The sequence below is a fragment of the Phyllostomus hastatus genome, unplaced genomic scaffold (genome assembly GCF_019186645.2).
Source record: "Phyllostomus hastatus isolate PE091 unplaced genomic scaffold, TTU_PhHast_1.1 phas_contig_113, whole genome shotgun sequence".
In the NCBI taxonomy this organism is placed as follows: Eukaryota; Metazoa; Chordata; class Mammalia; order Chiroptera; family Phyllostomidae; genus Phyllostomus; species Phyllostomus hastatus.
This window is the reverse complement of record NW_025333530.1, coordinates 8,312,891-8,338,000: the sequence shown is the minus strand read 5'-3', so window position 1 is coordinate 8,338,000 and position 25,110 is coordinate 8,312,891. Positions and strand designations below refer to the sequence as shown.

The following is a 25,110-nucleotide window of genomic DNA, read 5'->3' as shown; positions in this document are numbered from 1 at the left end:
TAACTCCATCCTTCCCTGAGAATTAAAACATACTGCTCCTTTTGAGCACATAATAATCCAATAATTTAGTACTTTAGTTATGTATCAACACCCAAACAAGACCAAACACAAAGAAATTATTTTTTTAAGATAGAATGAAAGGTCAAATGTGACCATTGGTATCTTTCCTCACTGACGCCCAGCAAAGGGAAGAAAGGTTCTTGATTGAGTGAGAAAACCACTAAGAACCCATGTCAAGGGCTGAATTCTGACTATATTTTAAGAGACTGGGCTACCCACTTGGGCCCTCACTGGTAGGATAGTTCTTCTTGACATTTTTTGACTCATTATCAATCTTGCAAGTACAATGAAAGTTATAAAATTTCCCCCCCAAAATGCACATGGACAAGTATATTTAGCAATCTGCTTACTATAGTAGTTCTCCTTTATCTGCAAGGGATATATTCCAAGACCCCTAGTGGATGCCTGAAACTGTGGATAGTACCAAACAATATATATACTATATTTTTTCCTATACAGACATACCTATGATAAAGTTTATTTATAAGTATTAATAAAATCGAACAGTTATAACAATATACTGTAATAAAGTTATGTGATTGTGGCATTAAGTAGAATAAGGGTTACTTGAACACAAGCACTGAAACACCACAACAGTCAATCTGATAACTGAGGTGGCTACTAAGTGACTAATGAGTGGAGAGCATATACAGCATGGATACTCTAGACAAAGGGATGACTCACAGCCCTGGTGGGTTGGAACAGAGTGGTGCTACTCAACTGTCGCCTCATTTAAAATTTATGAGTTGTAGCCCTGGCTGGCTTAGCTCAGTAAATTGAGCGTGGGCTGCGAACCAAAGTGTCACAGGTTCGATTCCCAGTCACAGTACATGTCTGGGTTGTAGGCCATGACCCCCAGCAACCGCACATTGATGTTTCTCTCTCTCTCTTTCCTTCTCCCTCCCTTCCCTCTAAAAAATAAATAAATAAAATCTTTAAAAAAAAACCTATGAGTTGTTTATTTCTGGAATTATTTGTTTACTATTCTCGGACCATAACTCGTCTCAGGTAACTAAAACCACAGAAAGTAAAGTGGCAGATAAAGGTTGACTGCTGTATTTCACAGGCTCCCTCATCTCCCTGGAGCTCATGCACAGGCCTCAAGTTGAAAGCCCTGGCCTGGCATTAGTAGTTAGCAAGCTTCATGGGCAGCTAAGTGAGCAATGTGTTCCTGAGGACTTAGGTCATAAAAAACACTGTTTCTCTGCCCTGTTTAGTATCTGTTAGCTGCACCCAGGCACTGAAAGACACTGAACAACATGAAAAGACCAGATTATAAACTCCTTGAGGTCTGGGTTTCTGCCTGCTCTATTTATTGTAGAATCTCCAATGCAAACTGAGTAGATGGAAAGACCCATGAAGATTTAAGACACGAAGGGAAGAAGAGAGAGGGGAAGCTGGGGGAGACAGACAAAGAAAAAGAGCCAGGATTATAAGAAGAACCAGAAAAACAAAATAACAATAGACAGAGAGACAAAACAAAGAGAAAGCCATGGAGAGCTAAGGCCTGGGCAGAAGTTTCCTCACCTCAGGCACGGCCTCCCCAGCATTAGCTGTAGAGCAGCCACCAGAAGACCTGGCTGGCGGCAGTAAAACTATTTAACTTGTTAGGGCTTTAATCAATAAGAATCAGTGTAACATTTGTGCTTCCTGTTTCTCTTATTTACACAGAAGACAAACTGAAGAAAAACTCTATTTCTGTAGCCTGAAACATTTCCTTCAGGAAGCCAAACTCCTTCAAAATCAATAATGAAAGAGTGAGGAAAAAATACAATGCTATATTTAGATCCAAATCAAAGACAGTCTCTGCACTTTCTCTTTCCCCACAGCTGGTTCCAATCTCAGCAAAACTCCTCAATTAAATTGCCACCAATTTGCAGTCGCCTGTTGAGGCTTCTGGCCAGTCTTAAGCAGGAGCCAGGAAGAGTGGCTGGTAAGAGGACAGCAGCTCTGGGGACAAAAACCAAACCCAGCCTCACCCAAGGGAGCAGATGTCTCTCCCTCAAACCACCCCACCATGGCCAACACTGGGGTGGTCTGGTCTGCCTTCAAAGCTCACCTCAGGGGTCCCATAGCCTCTACCACGGGTGTCCAACCTTTTGGTGTCTCTGGGCCACACTGGAAGAAGGAAAGTTGTCATGGGCCACACATTAAAAACACACACAGTAACAAAAACTGATGAGCAAAAAAAAGGTTTTAAGTACATTTATGATTTTGTGTTGGGCAGCATTCATAGCCATCTTGGGCCATATGCAGCCTGCAGGCCACGGGTTGGACATCCCTGGGTATACACCTTCACAGACAAAGGAGGTAGAAATGCAACAGGTGATTAAGAGCACAGCCCTGGCACCAGACAGACCTGGTTTTGAATCCTAGCTCTGCCTCTAACTAAGTGATATACTGGTTATTTATCCTCTCTAAGCTCCAGCTTTGCTATCATAAAGTGGGCAGAATAACATATGCCACTCTTGCCAGTGGAGATGGGGTTCTTTCACGGTATTTCAAGGAAAGCATTCCAGGGACCCATGTATGGGGATTGTGACATGGTAAGACTCATTTTGGGTGGAAATAGAAAGCTGCCCCCCAGATTCCCAATGTCTCATCTCCATCCATCCTGCCAGGGAAAAAGTCTAGCCTTGTCTTCATTTAGTTCAGGACAAAGACTAATGTCCAGAGATTCTGTGCCATTTTAAAGCTTAGTCCTTTGGAGCACATGTGATCCACCACCGAGTCCAGGTGGTTGCTAGACTCCCATGGCTGCTACAAAATGCATGAGAAAAGTGGCTAGAGAGAGAGAGAAAGGAGAGGAAGAGAGGAGGAGGGGAGGAGGGGACAGAGAGGGGAGGGGACGGAGAGTGAGAAGCAGGGAGAGAGAGAAAGCTTCAGTGTTAGGCTGATTATATTATCTTGGGTTTGGGGGACATACCAGGCATGACTACAAGCTAACCAATCAACTTCCCAAGTTTTCGCAGCCTAGCCCTGGATCCTCCCCTTAACTAATCCATTTCCTAAATCTTTCCAGGTTCTAAATCCCTTATCCAATCTGATTCTTTTCCCAGGCTAGACTGATATGTCTCTATGGTTGTCATCTGTGTTCCTATTATGCAAGTGCTTACTTCCCCCTTTGCTATTCTATCCATACCTCCCCCCAGGTAATCTGTGGCAGTTACCTGGGAAGTGTGTGAAGCTGCAACTTCCCAGGAAAGCAAGCAGGCTCAGTGTCCACTTCAGTTCCCCAGCCCATCAGTCTCAACGATGTCCAATTTCCTTTTGCTTCCTTCCTTTTTTAATATCTAGCTACCTACACTAACACCACATAGCATTGTTGTATTACATGTGACTCTTCAGGGAATGCATTTAGCATAATATCTGTAACATGGTAGAAATTCAGCACACATTTTGTGATATAATTAAATCCCCACTCCCACCTCAGCTCCCACAGAAAACAACTCTGAGCACTTCCATTCTGGATTGAAATGATCCAACAATGGGTCTGTTTCACCACTGAACAGAAAAAAAAGTCTACTCTCCAGCCTTCCACACCTATCACACCACGGGTGCTCCATAAAACATTCAGCAGATGAACAAAGTTAGGAGCTATAAAGGAAAAGCTCTTGTTTCCTTCTTTACTTTCACACTCTACTCTCAACACTTTTGGTCACCAAATGTGTGGGGTTTCCCCCCATACCAGGCAATTCTCAGAGACCAGCTGGGTGTCCTACAATTTAACTCAATTTTGACACTCTCTGCATGGATTTAGCACCAGATCCCAGGAATTAAGGGCTCAGCCCCAGAAGACTGCCTTCATCTCCCCAGGTACCAATTGACATCACCTGTGCTGCTGACTGGCCAGCTATAAATCAGAGGTTTCCACAGCTGGAGTGGCTTATAAAACTCAGGAAAACAGCTTACTTGCTAGATTACCAGTTTATTACAAAAGGATAAAACTCAGGAGCAGCCAGATGGAAGAGGCGCATAGGGCAAGGTATGAGGAGGGAAGGGGCTCTGAGTTTTCATGCCCTTTTTAAACCCCCACTCTCCCAGCACCTCTGTGTGTTCACTAGAAACTCTCCAAACTCTGTCCTTTTGGATTTTTATGGAGGCCTCATTACACAAGCATGGTTGATTGAATCATTGGCCATAGGCTATCGATTCCACCTCCAGCCCCTTTCTCTTCTTCCCTCTCCACAGGTAAAAGAAGGGAGGATGGAGCTGAATGATCCCACCCTCTAATCATGTGGTTGGTTCCTCTAGCAACCAGCTCTCATATGAGCTTATCTAGGGGCTCTCCAAAACTCACCTCATTAACATGAACTCAGGTGATAGAAAGGAATTTGTTATGAATAGCAAGACTCTCCTTTTACCTTTATGGTTCTCACCACTTAGAAAATTCCAAGGGTTTTAGGAACTCTGAGCCAGGAATAGGATGAAAACCAAATATATATTGATTTACAGTGCATACTATACAAATGGTCAGCTCACACTTTTCCTGTCAATATGGACTCAGAAGAGAACCACAGAACCTACTGAGGCTTCTGGAAATTTCTCAGTAACAAGGTATTCTTTGTGATTTGTTCTCTCCCTAACTTGCCTATTCAAACACTTGCTCTTTAAAGTAAATCAGTCACTTAGGGAAAGAGGCTCCGTCCTCACTTAGGGTAAGTTAATTTGGTGAAGCCTTCCCAGTCACTGAAGATGGCATTTACATTCACAAGGGCAAAGTGTCTCAAGCCAGAGGTCTGGAGTCCTCATCTGCATGGACAATAAGATGCCCCGTGTTGTCTTCAAGGCAGAAACGGCCCAAAGAACCACTCAGCTGGCTCCAGGAAATGGCTAAATGTCAGGTCAAATTGCCCATAATTTTGATGAGGAGAATGGCTGAATAATTCCAGCACCTCTCTAGGGAGACATGAAATTCAGAATTTAAGCATCAAGAAAAGGAATCATATAAAATCTATGCAGAATTTACATCCTGCCATAAAATGGAGAAGGACTTAGAATGCAAAGGGATCCCATATCAGCAAAAAGCATTTGTCAGGAAATAGCCTCCCCAGCCAGCCCCGGCTGTTTGCCTCCAGACAATTCTTGTCAGGGCCAAAACAGTCCAGACATTTGCAGTTATAGAATATCAATTTGTTTTTAAAGCATAACACTACCAGGAAGAGTTGACTCCTTGCTGGAAATATGCTATGAGGTGCTCTGGGGCAGCTGCTGTGCCATGTGGTAAGACCACCAATCTGTCCAAACACAGGATTTGTGCACCTTCATGGACAGCCCAAGTGAAGTGGCAAGGGTGTGGGCAAATTTGGAGCTGGCCCCTTCCCACTCCAGGAGCCCCGAATCTGCAAATGCATACCCCACATCATGCCTACAGATGCACAACTTGCTGGAGGCATCCTCCTTAAGGAACTTGTCTGTTACCCATGTTCTTGCATGGGGAGGCATTTCTCTTCCCTTGTGTGTTTGCCCCCATGAAGAGATGGATGGGGGAGGGTATCCAAGAAGTCAGCTTCCCCCTACTTGCCACCCCACCCCACCAAGGCTTTCCTTGTGTAAGCCACTATTTGTCATCAACACTGGAAGGACGCTCAATTGTCAGGTGATACCGATGGGCATTGTCCCTCACCTGGAGGACTAATCATGGACTCTATTCCAATGGGGAATTAAGACCTCCTTGAATAAAGAGTTCCAGAAAATATCCTGGTACCAAGTCAGAAGACAGGTGAGACTTCACTTGGCTAATTTGCTCTTTGGATGATCGAGGTGAAGACAAGTTCTCACCGTTAGAGGTTTTCTTAGCTGGACCCTCAGTCCTCCAGCCCTTTCTTCCAGAAGGCCACATCATCCAGGTTTCCTCCCCTCCCTTCTGGGGACATTTCACCCTTTCCATATGTAAGGGGTACCCAAGTCTTGAATCCTTTCTTGGGGAGCCTCCGATATCAGCTGGATGTCAGTAAAGTTATTTGCCATCTGGGCTTCTGCTCGCTATCATGGGTCACAGGTGGCAGGAGCAACTATTTTCTCCTGGGTTTAGGGAGAGATAGGAGTGTTTTAAATGTACTTAGAGCTCCTGGAATCTGGGTCCAACATGCTTTCTCCTAAATGAGGTACAAACAGTCATCACTATCACAAAAATTCATTTTCTTTTGAAACACACATATTTATTTTAGTTATATGACTTGGACTCTATTCCTTATGAAGCAATAATCCTGACCTTTTTATGATAAAGAATCCTTTCTCTCCTTCCCAGGCCAATTCATTAAAAAGAGCTCCCAAATGCCTCTGACTGAACAATCTAGGACAATGAAGGCAAGTTTCTGCTTGTCTCTTGTCATCATGAATAAGGAACAGGGTAGGGGCCATTTCAGCTCATTCTGCAGCACATACAAAGACACCTCCCACATCCTTACATCAACTTATGAGCACAGGTACCCACTCACCCTTCCAGAGTCCCGCTGCTCCACTGCCATCCACGGAAGCAAGAGCATCTCTAGAGAGGGGGCCCAGAGAAGCAGCTTTTGCAAGAAGGGGATGGTGAGTGGACCTCAGGAGCACCTTTGATGCGGACAAAGCACATGGATTTCCAGACTAGGAAGCCCCCACTGAGCACCAGGCATGGCCCAGTGCAAACTTGAGAACTTCAGGGGTCTCAGATGGCTGTCATTCCTTCCTAACCAGCTTCTGCACCCTCATCTTGGGTTTACATTTTGAGACATTGAGGCCTCCAAATGTATATTCCAGATCATGCTCCTGGTCTGGGCAACCTAGATAGCAAAAAACCTTTTCCTCTCTACTGGAGTCTTTCCTTTATTAATTATACATATCCTAGTGTCTGGTATCTTAAGAAAAAAATTTTCTCCCTCCTCCATATACTCTTAAAACCCCATTTTCCCCCTTCATCTCTTGGTCAAGCTTCTAGAAATAACACTATACGTACTTCACTTCTCACTCACCTCACCCACTGAAACCTGGTTTGCATGACCACAGCTCAAACATCGACTGCTGAGTCTTCAGTGACCTCCTTGACATGATATCCAATGCCCATCATGATGTTGGTACCTCCTGGTTTTCCTTTGCTGCTCTGGCTATTTTTTATCATAAATCAACCATAGAGTTTTCACCTAATCCAGGACACGTTCAAGAGTGAAAAAGAGCAGAATAACCTATCATATGAGAGCAATCAAGCAGAAACCAGAACAAACTGCAGGCAAACCAGGATCACATTTGTCATCAGTCTCTTTTACCGGTTTCTCTCTCTCTACTTATCCTTAAAGGCCAGTGTCTCTCAGGGCTCTGTCCTGAAGCCCTCCTCGTTTCACTCTACACACTTCTCTTAGGCCATTTCCCCATTACCAAGTCTTCAAATATCATCTAAATGCTAATGATTTTCAGATCTATATCTCCAAGTGAGGTAGCCAGCCTCTAAGATGGCACCAATGATCCTTGAAGTCTGGTACCCTTCATACCCTTGTGTAGCTATCCCTTCTATTAATGTATCAGGGTCAGTCTGTGTGACCAATAGAATATGGTGAAAATTATGTTGTGTGACTTCTGAGGGTAGATCAATAAAAGATATTGCCATTCCTGTCCTACTTTCTTGGATCACTTGTTCTGGGGGAAGCCACCAGCTATGTCATGAAGACACTCAAACAAACCCTATGCATAGGTTCAAATGCTAAGAATTTAAAGTCTCTTGCCAATAGCACCAACTTGACAGCCATGTGCACCATCTGGAAGCAGATCCTTCAGCCCCAGTTGGACATTCGAGTAATTAGCATTTGACTGCAACCTCATGTGAAACCCCCAAGCTAAGGCACTCCTCATGTCATCATTCACAGGAATGGAAATAATATATACTTGTTGTTTAAGCCACTGAGTTTTGAGGGCAATTTATCATAACCAACAGATAAAAACAAATAAACAATGTTGTTTTTTTTCTTTTAAGCTTTCTTTCCAGATATTGAAATGTCTCAGCTCTGTACTTGAATACCCTCAAAGTAAGTAAAATTCAGCACTTTTGAAATTCAACAGATTCCCCCTCCACCACTGCTCCTCAAATCTGCTTCTTTACTTATTCCCCATCTCATTAAGTCATAGCAACATCATCTCAGAAAGCCAATCATCATCCCTGACTCTTCCCTCCCCCTCCATATCCTATCCATCCTTACTTTCTGACAATGGATTTTTCCTCCTAAATAAATGTCTCTTAACTCTGTCCACCTCTCTCTATCTACTTGAATTGAGGCCATCATCATCTTTCTCCTGGGTTACCCTGGCAGCCTCCTTAACTGGCCTCCTTGCTTCTGTTTTTACCTCCTTCCTATCAAGATCTTTCAAAAAGAAAATAAATCAACCAAGTCACTGCCCTCCACAACAAAACCCTTCAATGGTATCACAATGCCCTTAGAATGAAACCCAAGCCCCCATCACAGCCCATAAGAACCTCATGTAATGTCCTCAACTTAATCCCCAGGCTCCTGTTTTGCCATTACCCGCCTGGACATGTCCTGCTCCTTTTTGCCTATCAGATTGTGCACATTCTCTTCCCCTGCCTGGGATCACTACCCTTTCACTCCAGACCCAAAGTTGTCACCAGAATGACTCTTACTCATCCTTTCAGATTTCAGTCTAGAAGGCACTTCATCTAGAAAGCCTACACTGTGCAATGCTGACCATGCCAGGTCCTGCTGCAGGTTGGATTCCCCCAGGAAGCAGAGCCTGAGACAGAGATTATCATGCAGAAGGTTTATTAGGGAGCACTCTTGCAGTCAACGCCTGTGGAAGAGAAGGAAGCAGGACTGAGAAGAGAGAGAAGTTGAGCTGTGATGCAGCTTATGAGGGTTCTGAGACTCAAGTGACCCTTCAGAATTGTCCCACATTAGGGTAAAGAGGTTGGACTTCATATGCACACATCCATCAGTCATTGGATGCAGCTTCCCCAGGAAGAGGGCATAATCTCGGGCCAGATGGATCACTTCAGAGTAGAAAATTTCCACCTCCAGCTGATAGCTGCAGTACTCCCAACAGCTGGGGGACAACTCCTCTGCCATGATGGAAGCTCTCCCAGGTCCATCACAGGAAACTCTGTAATTTATGCCCCCGCACCCTGCACTCACACTGCATCATAAATGCATGAGTCTAGTCTCTGCACTCCTTGAGTACAAGTTCACACCTTTTTCATCTCTCTAGACAGGATCTAGCACTACCTGGCATATAGTAGGTACTCAATAAAAGTCTGCTGAATGAATTTGAAGGACCAGTCATAAATTTCAGGGCCTTCCAGAGGCCAAGAACTGTGCAGGGGTCCCTGGGAACCCCCTTCCCTGACCTGTATCATCTCCCACCCAAGCCACATCCATGTGGCATTCCTGCAGGTGGGTCTCTTCCCAGAACAGGGGATTGAGCTTGCCCTGAGCCCTGGAGGAACAAGGGCAGGCACACTCCACACCTGTTGGGTCAGCTATCTGCTGCTATAAATTCAGCACTTCAATTAACAAGTCTGATGCAACAGCCACATGTCCCAGAGGAATATTTTTTCCTTATTTTATTCTCACTTATTAAATTTTAAACAGCCCTTGAAGACTCTAGCCTAAAATGGAAATCAAACACAACAAAACAACGTGTTTTGTTTCCTATTAATATAGTAGAGCAGACAGCCCTGTGCAGCAAAGCTGTGAGTTCTGGGAGAAAAATCAACCATCTTCTTCTCTGAGCAGACCCAGAAGTCCACTCACCAGAAGTTCCAGCTGGGCCTGGCATTCCACACAGAGGTCAACATCCCAGCTCCTGGGATCCCTGACTGACTGTACCATTAAGCTGCTGCCAGAACAGGCCTAGGAGCCCCTGGGTAGCTTCTGGCAACCTGGGGAGGCCCAGGAGTTCAGGAAGCTGTACTCCAAAATAGCTCTCTGCCAGTCAAGGTTCTCTGATACCATCTATATCCCCGGTAGCCTTGATAGCTGGGATGGGTTCTTTAAGAATCTCCTGTGAAAGTGGACAAGGAGAGCCAGATGTGATATTCAGGGCTGCCCTGAGGGCATCTGTACACCTGCCTCCACTTTCCCGACCTGAGCTGGGCCCTGCCACTGGACATGTGATGTTCAAAAGCAGTCCTTTAGAACAGAGACATCTTGGGGCAGTGTAAAAACAAGTTACAAAAATCAATGGCAAGTAAATTGGGCTTTAAATTGGGTGAACATATAACATCATTCAAATTAGGACACTTTTGAAAATGAAAGAGAGTGCTTTTAATCATTAAGCCAACAATATATAGAAATATTAAATCATTATATTTTATACCTGAAACTAATATAATGTTATACAACGATTATAGCTCAATTAAGAAAATTCCTTGAGCCAAGGTAACATGGATACATTTTGACTGTCTTGACTCTCCCATGCCACTCCTGAGCTTTTAATCCACCCGACCCTCTCTCACGCCTCCCTATGCCCAGAGACTCACCCAAGGGCAAGGGATGAGGGTGGAGGAGGCATCTCAATGAGATGCAGGTTGAGGAACTGATGTGGCCCAGAAAAGGAATGAGGGTTCAACCCAGAGATGGTGCATGTTTCCTGGGAATTTTAAAGAGCATTTTCATTTGAAATCTAGTGTGACGAAATAACCAGGGCACAAGTTATTGTTTTGTATGTTCCCTTCTGTGACCCCCCACCATAGTGCCCAGCACAAAACAGTTTTGTGGACTTGAAGGTTCTAAAAGGGGAGGTGGGTGGGAAACCTAGATCCACCCCCACTCCCACCTAAGTATGCCCTGATCAAGCTCTGTCCTCTGCATTCAGGGTCTAGGACAGCAGGTCTTCCTTCCAAGTTTCTGTTTACTGATTACTCTGGACCAAAGGAGGTTTACATCTTCACAAGAGTAAAGAGACCAGAGGCCACTGATCCATCTGGCCCCAGACCCACTGGAGGCCTGAACAGTCAGAGGTCACCCTGGCAGAGAGTGGGTGCTGAACCCTGGACACAGAGGTACTGTGTATATATGTGGGCTGGTGTGTGTGCTCGCAGTGTGCTACTGTGTGCTGGTGTGTGCAGGTATATACTGGTGTGTGTGTGCTGATGTGTGGTGTGTGTGCTTGCTTCTATCTATGCTGAAATGGTACCATGCACTTTAAGACAGCCCGATGAGAGCAGAATTTTCTTTGTCTTTCTGTGCTTGCAGAGACTGAGAGAAGCAAAACCACTAACTGGACAATATCCTTCTCTCCCTGCCTTTTCTCTCAGCAGAACCTCAGAGGGGATCTTCTTGAAACTACCTACTACCATCTGCTGAAAAGATGATTATGCAAAGCGCCCTGGAGCTGAGAAGATGATCCAGATTGCTCCACAAGCAATATCTGGGCACAATTGGCTGATCAAGAAATTGCCCCAATGGCATTGGACAGAGTAGGTATTTGAAGGGTGGGTAGGTAGAGAACAGAATTCGAGAAGTCTACACCAGGCCCCTGCTTCCTGCAGACACCTCTTTGAGTGTGGACATATCCACACTTTTCACACAAAGCTGCTGATGTCAACAACCTAAGGTACCCATCTGGGTGCCTGGGTCCAAGGACCAGCAGCTTTACTGGCCACTAATCCAATAGAAAACATTAGGTGATGCAGGCAGAGGCACCTGTCAGCCATCCTTTCAAGGAAATTGAACTGTTTGTTAATATGACTCACTGCTGACAAGAAACACTGAGGAGCTGGGCACACCAGGGCGATCATAGAACTGCAACCCAGCCGGCAAATGTCAGTCCCCAAAAGCCCTGCTAGCTCATTTCTCCCAAGGTTAAGCCCAAAAGATAGGTGTCTGTGTCAGAAAATGGGACACTCTGTGCAGAAGAGCAAAGAACAACAAAAGGAAGGGCTCCAGGAGCAAAAGCCACCTTAAGCCATGAATCCAAATGTAGATGGGTCCTGGTGACCCTAGTTAAGAAAATTGTCATCAAGTTTCACCTCACCACAAAAAAAACAAAAGGATTCTTTGTCACCAAGGCACAGCAATGGCAAAGACTGAGGAGGGTCAAGTGCCATGCATGCACTCAGTCAGAGTGTGGGTGAGCCACTGAGAGGGTTTACAGAGGTGTGAAATGCAGCTGATTAACCACGTGTAAGAGGAGCAGGAAGGCTTTACAAGGTGGAGCACCAGGGCATCAAGACTCCTTGTTTCCACAGTTCATAAACCAGCCAGCTCCTGAAGGGTGTTCCCACCGAGAAGCTCTAAACATCATTCTGAGCAAGGCAGGCCTTCAGGATCAGTGCATGGCCTCAGGTTAGAAGAGATTGGGTGCCTGTCCACTGGAATAGATGTGCTGGAAAAATTGTTCAAAATATAACTTTACCACCCTGTCTCCTCTAGTATCTTCACTTACCTTTAAAATTCTACTTCCCTTTCAGAATCTCTGTGGTTCCTACACATTGAGACCATAAAATTCTAGACTCTATAATTGAGAGGAAAGGGAAGAAGGGGACAGCTGGATCCAAGCCTCCCCATCCCACCTCTGGTAGCTCCTCCCATTAATCTCTCACCTCCTATCCTGCTTAGACAGCTAAACCTGAGAAACCTGGACCTCCTGCTGTTTCCTGAGTCAGACCACATTCTGTCGCCAAGTTTTGCCAGCTCTAATGAAATGGCAGGTGGCATTCTCGGGAGCTTCAAAGGCAAGAGCCCCAAAGCCCCCACATGTAGGAAATATGTTAATTTTACAAGGTGCCTAATAGAACTTTACCCTGCTCTCCCAAGCATGCCTAAATACAGAGCCCAGCATCTATACTAGTCATTAAAATACATGTTTGCAATATAGGATACTTGTCCAAACATCTGCTTTTCCTTCTGTGGTTAGTTCAGTATTTACTAAGTACCCACCTAGTGAGGAGCATTGTACTTGGTACAAAGGGAGTGGAGGGATGACAAGGCTTCCCAGCTGGCCCTCTAGTTGCTTCTAAGAGATGGACCAGGGAAGAATGCAAATGATAATAAGGGGAAGGGGCCAAAGAGACCCAAAAACAAAGAGCCACGGGGAATCAGAGCAGGGACAAATGGGTGGTAGGATCATCAGGAGTGCTTCAAGAAGGGGAACATTTGGATGAGCCCGAGAGGACAAAGCAAGTCTACCAGCCCTCATCATGGAGGAAAGAGACCCTAATAGAGTGAAGGGAACTTGTCACTTGGCATCAGCAAAATCTGTGATCAAAATCTGTGACCTGGTCATACCACTCACCAGCTGAGAAACTTTGGCCAAGGTGTTAACCTCTTTGTGACTTTTCTTCATTTCTACAGTGAGAATAATTCTAGCCTCACAAGGTGTCTACCTACAAGCACCAAATCAGCTAACATTTGTAAAGAGCCCAGTTGGGTACACTAAAGCACTCCATGAATATCAATTTATTAATTCTGAACATTGCATTAAGTTATCTCAGTACTGACCCCACTTAGTCCACTGCCTCTGATCTGCTCCCAGGCTGAAAAAACGGAGAGGAGAGGGGAGCAGAATTCACAGCCAACCTTCCAGGCCAAGCATAATTCCTGAATGGAAAACAATAAACAGCTTTCACTTGTTGTTACCCCAAAATCCTTCTCCCTGGAGCAGATATTACCGAGTTTAAAAGCAAACTAAAGTCAACATCCAGAACAGAAGAGGCATATGCACATTTCTCTCCTTCTCTCTCTCTCTTACTCTCTCTCCCTTCTCCTTGTCAGAAAGGTTGCCATGGAGATGAAACAGAAACAGCAAAGACTCAGAGGAGCCACTGAAATGACTATAATTAATTTAAAGCATTAGAAACAATTAAAATTGTATTAAAGCAAGTTCATTTGAACAAGGCATAAAACAGGTGAGCAGATCACATCAAGCATGAACAAAATAAAGCATTGCTTTGGGGTGTTGGAACCGGCATCTTCAAAGGATGGAAATAAATTATTGCACAGTATTCACAAACAATAAAATATGTAACCTAATTTATCTAATGCTTCTGAAAACAAGACAGTTTTCCAATATCACTGTTTCCTCTAGTACCTTCATGCCAGGTTAAAAAACAAAATGAGAACAGAAAATTACTTCTTATCAAGTAAATGGACCCATGTTTCCTTGTCATCCATAGTGACCATAGACCACTCACCTACAGATAAGGGGAGAGGGGACTGGCACAGTCCCCACTGCACACCAGCCACTCTCCAGGCAATTTGTGTCATTTGCCTCTTTTACTACTTGCACAGACTCTACAAGGAAGGCATGACTGGCCTGTGCTACCAATGTGGTGCTCAGAATTATTTGTACTTACCCAAGGTCTCATAGCTCTTTGGTGGCCAAATAGGCACTTGAACTCAGATCTGTCCAGTTCCAAAGCCCATGCTCTTTCTACCATTTCACACTGCATCTGATGGACAAAACCAAAATGGGGCACAGTGCAATGGACAACCCGGTACCATGTGGGGGCCCCTGCTATATGTGTGTACCTACAGTCTGTGGTATACATTTTACAACATCATCTTGATTTGATCCTCTCAAGGACCCTCCATTTCACAGAGAAGGAATCTATAGCATGCACAAAACTCAACTTGCCCAAGCAATAATGAAGAAAACCAAGATTCACCCCAGAGGTCTAACTCTTTAACACCCCAGCCCTCTGCATTTGCTCCCTCTTACCTCGGCTCCTATAGCACTTATTACCACTGCATGTCACAGCCTGCCTTAGGCCAAATAGCGTTTCATGGGGAAGATGCTGGACATTTCATTGTTCCATTGAGACCATTGGAGAAGGCAGAGAAAACTTTCCAGAGGAGGCAAATTTCAAGGATTTGGACTTGGACAAGAAGTGAGGTTTGAAAAGGCAAAACCCCTATTTGTTCCTGAGACCGGAATAGTCTAAAACTTAGATCTGGGGTTGGAGGGCCCCAGGACAAGGACTAGCAAAAGGGGAGTTTGCATGAGGTGTCCTGAGCCCCAGAGGCTATTTAGGGCTCCCACTTGTCCAGGGAAGAAGGGCCTGTGGTACAAGTGTCAAACCTAATGGTGAGGTGAGGACAGAAGTAGGAGACAAAGCCAGAAAGTTGCTAGCAGGCAAGTCAGATGTAGAACAGAACTGGGAACAAGAAAGAGAAGAAAAGAGAGCCGAAGCTGCAATGAGAGTGTGCATGACAGAGCCTGTCTCTTTTTTGGTGTCTGATATGTGTGTTCCAGAAACAGACATATGACTCCAAGGTGCTCATCAGAAGGGGCCAGGTGACCATTAGCCAGTACTCTGCGGTGCAGTGATACCTGTTGCTACATTATTGAAATATGTCATGCTGGTTATACACAGCTAATTCCCTGTACCCCCCTCACAAGGGCTCTTGTCACCTTGGTCAACCCACTCCTCCTCTGAGACCCTCAGAGCTCCCCACATTCAAGCAACTACAGGGATAACACCTGCTCTAACACCCTAGCATTGCTGTGACTTGCCGGCCTGGGCCACTTAGTGAGTAAATATTTTTGCATATCGCCCTTGCACTATGATGTGGATTTACAAAACAGACATGCTTTGAATACTGACCACAAGCATAAAATACATGGTATTAACTTTCCTGATGCAGGGTTTGAAAGGTTAAGCAACAGCCCAAGAGAAGTAGCCATGAGAGTGAAGGGCTAAGGAGCTGGCGTAAGCCAAGAGGGAACCGAGGAAAATGAACGGCTGGCATCTGCTCTCTCACTACTGAAGGAATTAGTTCTTATGGGGAGAAATTCCATGGGTCACAGGGAAAATTCTAGGCTAAACATGCCTAAAAGAGGACATTTAACTAAGTGCTTAATTAGCTCACTCTCTGGTCATATTAAATATAGATGGTTACATTCAAGAGAGAGACTTACTGATTAAATGGAAGATCAGATGAGTGATAGAAGTTTCAGTAGCACCTACAGCTACTGTGATTCAGAAGGGAAGTGAGGGGGTGATGAATGGCCTCCACCCATCCTGACAGAGAAGATAAAAGGCCTGGCTGGGCAACTTGTGTCTCCAGAAATATTTATTCCTCCACATAATTTACTAGTGCACACCAATATGGCACAAAAGCAATGTGTATTTCAAGATATTATTTCCCAGAGAATGATTTTCTTTGCTTTGATAAACTATAGCTAGATGCCCAGACCTCCCACCACAGAACAGTCTAAGCTGGGAGAAGTGAAAGCAGAAAAGAAGAAAGCGGGGGCAGGCAGGAGGAAAAGAGTGTCGGTTCATTCATTAATTTATTCATTCAAACAACAAATATTTAATAAGCATCTACTATGTGCCAGGCAGTACTCTAGGCACTAGGGATATGGAAGTGAACAAGGTACATACATAATCCCTGCCCTCATGGAGTTTCCCATCTAGTAGGAGAGGCTGATGACTTAAACAAATACACTCATACAATATAATGTTAGGCCATAAATCGGTGGAGCTAGTGCAAAGATCCCCAGGCCAGGATGTACTTGGTATGTTTGAGAAATATCAAGAAAGCCAACATGGCCAAAATGGTCTGTAAGGGAAAGACTGGGTCATGGGTGTATAAGGGCTAGAACTGCAGAGTCTTACAGGCCACAGAAAAGAGTCTGGATTTCATCCTGGGTAAATATGGGGAGTTTGAAGATGTTAGAGGTTTTTAACCAGAACAGTAACATATCATAGCTGAGGAACCAAGGCACAGAAAGGTCAAGCCAGTGACAGAGCCAGGTTCTGAACTCAGGTCATCAGCCTCTAAGCCTCTATGCTTGCCACCTCTCTGCGGTGGTCTAAGTGAGAGGTCATGGTGGCTCTGGCACTGGTGGTCAGCAGAGGGGCAGAGAAATGCCTGGGTCTCAGTTACATTTTGGAATTAGTGCTGACAAGATTAGCATCTTAATTCAGTAGGAAATATTTTAAAAAATACAGGTGGAGACTATTGCTTCAAGAAAGTGCTGATATCAAAGTTCTAGTAAGAGCCAGCAACCTCCAATGCAGTGGTTCATAAACCTGGAGACTCAACAGAAGTTTTCACAAGCACGGATTTTAGAAACTCATCCCACAGGTGCTGAAGGACATTCCAGAGCCGGGCTCAGGATCCTGCATTTTTAAACCACTTCCCAGGTGATATTGAGGCAGCCGGCCCCTGGGCTGGCCTTGGAGGTTCCTGCACTTGGCCTTAAACCTTATCTCCTAAAATGAGATTGCTAAGAGCATCTGAGGGGTGACAGTGCCACACACCACCTGAGGATGAAGACCTGAGAAGGAAGTAGTTTGACCCAGGTAATAAGGGGCATCACTGGTGACGAAATCTAGATCTTTTGACTCCTGGGCCAGAGCTGTGTCCACTACTCTATGCTGACTCCTCCTGACAGCACCACCTTGCTTCCTGCATCACTCCTCATGCAAGGACAGACAAAGGACCCTGAATGACCTCTATACTATGCTTGGGGTCAGAAGATGTGGGTTCAGGCCCAGACTCTGCCATCTACCTGCCGATAGACCCCAGAAAAGTCACTTGACCTCTCTGCACTTCAGTTTTCTCATTTGTAAAGTCAGGACTCTAAATCCTCATGCTTTTGCTATTTAATTAAATTATATAATACACATGAAACACTTAGCAAGACTTTAATGTTAGTTACTTTGGGGGGTTTTACTACCATTCTTTCAGATTTCCTGACTTCTATTGCAATTCATTCTCCTACAGCGTTTTCACTAGGATTTTAATGTCTTCTGTCTCCAAAACCAAATGCGGGTACTCCAGAAGGAAGGAGGAATTCTAAATGTTACAAACAAATGCCTTGCAGGGCCTGGGGCCCAGCAGCAGGAGAGTCCTGGGAGCTGCTAAGAAGTCGGGGGCGGGGCTGAGTGTCACCCACACCAGTCCTGCCACAAGTACAGAGAGGACCGGTAAGTGGGGAGGGCAGTAAAGAGTCACCTGCAGTCTCAGGCACAGCTGAACCACAGTAACCAGTTATATCTGTGTAACAACTTGCACCTCACTAAATGCTCTCAGCAGATTGTTTCAGTAGAATTTGAGCCTCAAAACAACTCTGTCACCCTGCCCAGGTGGTTCAGTTGGTTGGAGCGTCATCCTGTGCACTAAAAGGTTTCAAGTTCGATCCCCATTTGGGGCACATACCTATGTTGTGGGTTTGATCCCTGGTCAGTGTATATTGGAGGCAACCCATCGATGTTGTGCCTTCTCTCTCTCTCTCTCTCTCTGTCGCTCTCTCTCTTTGCCCCCTCACCCTACTTCTCTCTATAAAGCCAATAAGCATATCCTGGGGTAAGGATTTTTTTAATTAAAAAAAAACAACTCTTAATTAGCCATTGTTACTGCCCCCCCATTTTAGAAATTAAAAAATTGAGACTTACCTAACACACTAATAAGCAATAGATCTAGTTTTAGATGCATGATCTAACTCTCATCTAGATCAGTGCTATCCAAAAGAAATATAATGTGTGTCACATTATGTGATTTTCAACTTTGTAATAGCCACATTTTAAGTAAGAAGAAACACATGATTCATTTTAATCATATATTGTATTTATGATATATCCCACTATATCCAAAATATTATCATTTTAACATACAATCAACATAAAAATTTAAAATGGCATATTTCTCATTCTGGTTCCATATAGTCTTTGAAATATGGATTTCAAGTATAAAAATGTCCATGTTACAGTTTACAGCACATCTTAACTGACCAGCCACATTTCAAGTGCTCAGTAGCCACACGTGACCAGTGACTGTCACTGAACAGCTCTAGGCCACGGATCAACAAAAATCCTTCTACAAAGAATCAGATAAATACCTTAGGCTTCACAGGCCATATCATATTCCATTGTATATTCTATTTTCCTTTTCTCTCTCTCTTTTTTAACAACCCTTTAAAAATGTAAAATCCATTCTAAGCTGACAGGTCCAAAAACAGGCCACAGACCAGATTTGTCCTTTGAGTCAGTCTGTCAACTGCTGGCCCAGGCCGCAAGCTCCCTGAAGACCAGACGCAGCAGGTCTGACATGTGCACTGCTGTATATTCTAGTGCCTAGAACATGGCAGGCGTTCAGTTAATAGTTTGGAATTGAATTTAACTGAGGTAGGTCAGGCAGGATTTATTATTCCCACTTGATAGCTGATAAAAAGTGACTTATCTGAAGTCACACAGTTAAATACAAACCCAAAGCTGTGTGACTTCCAGCCAACTGACTGTTCTTTCTCCGAGTCATGCTTCTAACGGGTGCTAATACCCATTTCATAACTGCACTGACGGTCACTGGCCCCCAGTTCTTCCATCTCTCTTTGCCTCTGGATTTGCACTCGGGCTCCCAGAGGCCCTCCCTGACCTAGCAAGGAGGAAGAGTCAAGGGGTTCTGCACATTTTAGGAGATGCTGGCAGAGCTCCCAGCTGACAATTCTGTTCATGATCGAGAGCCTGTGTCCATTCCAGGATCCCTCTGGAAATGACTGCTCTTGTAAGGTTAGAGAAAACACACTTTTGTTCTTTTTTTCAGGCTAAAAGCATCTGCTTCCTTAACAAAGAAAGTAGTGAACTAGTTATAATTACACACCATACACTGGGGAACATGAAAGTGACACTGAGCAACACTTTAGCCTTGGATATGTGGTGGCTGCAGTAAACATTGTATTGAATGTAATTGCTGCAGCATCGATCCCAACAATTAATGCCAAAAAGCAGAGACAGAATGGAAGCTCTCCAAGAAACTGCCATGACCTGCGAGTAAAATGGAACCCAAAATCTCTCTTAGAGACAGCTGCACCTCCTCCAAATGTTAACTTTCTTTCCATAAAGTTTTCTGCCCAAACAATTTTTCTGCAGTTTTTCTAGGGTCCAGGGAGTGTGGAGCAGAAAGGCAGTGGAGAGGGAGACACCAAGAGGTCCTCTGATGGGGCACTCTGCTTCTCAATCCTCTCTGGTCTAGCCCATGAAATTGGTGAATTCAGGGAACTTCCAGGTCAGTGTGGAAGGCCCACAAGACATGGACCACATAAGGCCCTCAAGAGATGACCTGAGGAGGGAAAGGACCAGTCTAGCCTGTAGGCAATGCTGAGTCACTAAATAAGCAATTCTCGACATTTTTAAATCTCACAGCATATAGACTAATTACTAAAATTCTAAGACATACCAAAATTTACATTTTTTTGCCAATCTGAAAAACAGGTATAATTTTGATTCCTTCACACTGGACAGCTATTATTGTGTTGGCTATTATCTTTTCTTTTCTTTTGTTTTTGGGGTTTTGTTTTATTTGTTTGTTTGTTTATTGTCAACATAAGGGAAAAGAGGTCAGTGCCCTTGACTAAATAGTCAGGAATTGCACGTTTTAAAAATTCCCGTGTCACGCCAGTGTGCCTCTTGCAGCACACCAGTTGAGAATCACTGCACCAGAGGGATCATGATGAGAAGTTGCAGGGCCATTCGAATTTTGGAAAGAAGCAAAGAGATGGGAAGAAAACAACAATGGCTGAACTATGGATGGGGGAAGGTGGACAGATCCAAGAGATTAAGAGGTGAAAATGATAGGACCTGTCAAGTGATAGGATGTAGGAGAGTTAAGGATGATTCCCAGGCTGCTGGCTGTGGTGATAGGGAGGGTGGTAGTACTGAACCCTGGAAGGAGGGAAGGCAGTTTTAAAGGACAAAGACAGTGTGTCCGAGTGTCAGGTATGTTAATTATAAGGAAGATTCAGATAAAAAAGAAAAATGGAAATGTGGTTCAGAAAAAAGGCTGGGTGAAAATGTAGAAAAGTTAGTCACCTACATCTAGAAAGTAATTAACCACAGAGGCAGGCAAGCTTTCTGGGGAGAAAACTGAGTGCTAAGAAAGAAGATCAGCCCTGGCTGGCATAGCTCAGTGGATTGAGCTCGGGCTGCAAACCAAAGTGTTGCAGGTTTGATCCCCAGTCAGGGCACATGCCTGGGTTGCAGGCCATGACCCCCAGCAACCATACATTGATGTTTCTCTCTCTCTCTCTCTCTCTCTCTCTCTCTCTCTCTCTCTCTCTCTCTCTCTCTCCCTCCCCCTTTCCCCTCTCTAAAAAAATAAATAAATAAAATCTTTAAAAAAAAAAAGAAAATGCACATAGTCACAAAATTTTAAAAATAAAAAAATAAAATAAAAAAGAAAGAAGATCAGGGACATACTAGTCAAAGGGTAGAGAAAGGATGAGGCCCCAAAAATGGGGACTGAGAAGGAATAATCAGAGAAGGCAAAGGAGAAACAATGAAAGTGGGGGGCTTAGAAACCAAGGAAGAGCAGTTTTGGAATAAAAGAGTTACACAGCTATGTGTGATGCTGAAGCAAGGAGAAGTGAGATGTGTTCATTCATTCAATGAAGATTTATTGAACATCTATTATGTGCCTGGCACTATTCTAGGTACTAAAGAAGAGCAGTGAACATAGACAAAACTCTCTGTCCTTGTGGAAATTACATACTAGTTGTAGAGAGATAAAATTTAAGCACATAAGCATATAAATTTATTTGATATGTGTAGTGGGTAGAATAATGGTGACAAAAAAGATGTGTTCAAGTCTTAATTTTAGTACTGTGAATGAGATCTTATTTGAAAATAGGGTATTTGCAGATACAATTAACCTAAGAATCTCAGGATGAAATCATCTTGAATTTAAGTTGAGCCATAAATCTACAACTGGTATTTGAGACAGACATACAGCAAGAAGACCATTTGAAGATGGAGGCAGAGATTGGAGTGACACATCTACAAGCCAGTAATCTAGAAGAGAGTCTTAGAACAGATTATCCTCTCAGTCTTCACATCTCTCCTTACAAGGATGCTGTTCATTGGATTCAGTTCGACCCTAATCGAACTGAATCGAACTGTTGAAGATGAGGCCATCCTCATCTTCAGTTGTTTACACCTGCAATGACCCTATTTCCCAGTCAGGTCATATTCACAGAAACAGGGGGTTGGAACTTCTTCAACATACATATTTTGGGGGAATACAATTCAACCCACAACAAATACCTTATAATCATCTCAATAAACATAGAAAAATATGCCTTGGCTGGAGTAGCTCAGTGGATTGAGTGCGGGCTGCGAATCAAAGTGTTGCAGGTTCGATTCCCAGTCAGGGTACATGCCTGGGCTGCAGGCCATGACCCCCAGCAACCACACATTGATGTTTCTCTCTCTCTCTCTCTTTCTCCCTCCCTTCCCTCTCTAAAAATAAGTAAATAAAATCTTTTTAAAAAAAGGCAGAAAATATTTGAAAAATTCAACACCCACTCAGGATAAAAACTCTCAGTCAACTAGAAATAAAAGCAATTTTGCCAGCATGACAAAAGACAACTGCAGGAAACCTGCAGCTAATATTCTACTGAATGGTCAAAGACTGAGTCTGTTTTTCCCAAAATGGGAACAAAGCAATGATGTCCACTCACACTATTTCTATTCATTATCACACTGGAAATCCCGACCAGTGCAATGAATGAATGAATGCAGATTGGAAAGGCAGCATAAACTGTCTCCATCTTTAGATGACACAATCACCAATGTAGAAAATCCCAAAGGATCTACAAAAAAATTACTACAATCAATATAACTGAGTTTAGAAAAGTCACAGAATACAAAGTCAATATACAAAAGGCCACTGTATTTGTAGCTACTAGCAATGAATAATTAGAAATTTAAACTTATAAACACTGCATTAATAATAGCACTCAAAAACCATGAAACACTTAAGTATAAAACTAACAAAATATGTGCAGATCAGTATACTGAAAATTCAAAACACTGATGAAATTAATTTTAAAAATGTAAATAAATACATGTATTATTTATAGATTTCAAGACTCTATGTAATTAAGATACCAACTTTCCCTATAATGAGCTACATATTCAACACAATTACAATAAAAATCTCTACAAGAATTTTTGTGGAAATCAATACTCTGATTCTAAAATTTTTATAGTAAGACAAAGGAACTAGAGTAGACAAAATACTCCTGAAGAAGAACATAGCTTGAGGAATCACACTACCTGATTTCAAGACTTACTATAAAGCCACAGCAGTCAAGACAGAGTGGTGCTGGAATGCAGGAGAGCCATAGTGCCAGAGGCCACTTGTATCAGCTCAGGGGAGCCAAGCGTTAGACTTTCAGCAGTGTTACAAGGTGGCTGATGTCAAATTGGTTGCTTGAAATTGTCTACTGTGAGAGTAATTAAAAAACAAAATTCAGGCCCTGGCGGGCCTAGCTCAGTGGATTAAGTGTGGGATGCAAACCAAAGCATTGCAGGTTCAATTCCTAGTCAGGGCACATGCCTGGGTTGCAGGCCACAGCCCCCAGCAATCACACATTGATGTTTCTCTCTCTCTTTCTTTCTCCCTCCCGTCCCTCTCTAAAAATAAATAAATAAAATCTTTAAAAAAATTTCAGGAAACACTACAGATTCAAGACTCCACTCCCAACTGCCACTCTTTCCCCCATAGCCAGTTCTTAAATGTTTACCAGCACACCACTCCTTCTAGATTCTAGATCAAGGGAACAGAACAGAGAATTCAGGAACTGAGCCACATGTATCTGGGCAATTTATTTTCAACTTCATAGGGCCATGTAATGCTTTTTATATTGTACATGTCTTTCCCACAAATAGTGCTGGAAAAATTGGACATCGATATTTTTTTAAAAACCTTTATTTTTTTTCTTATACCATGTAAAAAATTAACTCAAAATGGATCATAGAACTAGATGTAAAACTTAAAACTATTACATAAAAATATTGAAGAAATTCTTTGTCAACTTGGGCTGGGCAAATATTTCTTAGTGGTACCGAAGCAGCAAGCTGTCAAGTCCATGTCCAGCACCCTAGGTCACCAACACCTGCCCACGGTGCACACCAACTCCTTTTGGTTCTAAGACCAATATGGCAATGCTCATGGGTCAGATCCTTAAGGAAAAATAAAGCCCCAAGAATAAGATTACAGTCATTGGGGTTGGTGCTATTGGCATGGCCTATGCCATCAGTCTTAATGAAGGACTGGGTAGATGAACTTGCTCTTGTTGATGTCATGGAAGACAAATTAAAGGGAGAGATGATGGATCTCCAACATGGCAACCTTTTCCTTAGAACACCAAAAATTGTCTCTGAGGAAGACTATAGTGTGACTGCAGGCTCCAAGCTAGTTATTATCACAATGTGGGCACGTCAAAAAGAGGGAGAAAGCCGTCTTAATTTGGTCCAGAATAACATGAACGTCTTTAAATTCATCATTCGTAATGTTGTACAATACAGTCTCAACTGCAAATTGCTTATTGTTTCTAATCCAGGGGATGTCTTGACCTAGGTGGCTTGGGAAGATAAGCAGCTTTTCCAAAAACCGTATTATTGGAAGTGGTTGCAATCTAGATTCAGCCTGGTTCCATTACCTAAAGGGGGAAAGGCTGGGAGTTCACCCATTAAGCTGTCATGGTTGGGTCCTTGGGGAACATGGAGACACTAGTGCAGGGGTCCCCAACCCCCAGGCCATGGCCTGTTAAGAACCAGGCTGCAAGCAAAGCTCACCTGAACTCTGCTTCCTGTCCTCCCCTCAACCCCACCATCCACAGCTGGGGAGTGAAACTCACCTGAGCCCACCTCCTTCCTGTCCCCCATGAAACCAGTCTGTGGGGCCAAAAAGGTTGGGGAATGTTGCTCTACAGTGCATATGTGGAGTGGAGTGAATGTTACCGGTATCTTCCTGAAGACCCTGCATCCTAATCTAGGCACTGATGCAGATAAGGAACAGTGCAAAGAAGTTCACAAACAGGTGGCTGATATTGCTTATGAGGTGAATGAACCAAAAGGCTAGACACCCTGGGCCATTGGACTATCTGTGGCAGATTTAGCAGGAACAATAATGAAAAATCTTATGTAGGTGCATACAATTTCCACCATGATCAAGGGTCTCTATGGAATAAGAGATGTCTTCCTTAGTATTCCTTGCATCTTGGGACAGAATGGAATCTCAGATGTTGTGAGGGTGACTCTGACACCTGATGAAGAAGCCCATTTGAAGAAAAGCGCAGATACACTTTGGGGGGATCCAGGCAGAGCTGCAGTTGTAA

General features: G+C 43.6%; 1 pseudogene; it reads left to right on the top strand.

Annotated features, from left to right (window-relative positions):
* The first annotated feature begins 23,929 nt into the window (after nucleotides 1-23,929).
* On the top strand, nucleotides 23,930-25,110 carry LOC123817593 (annotated as a pseudogene).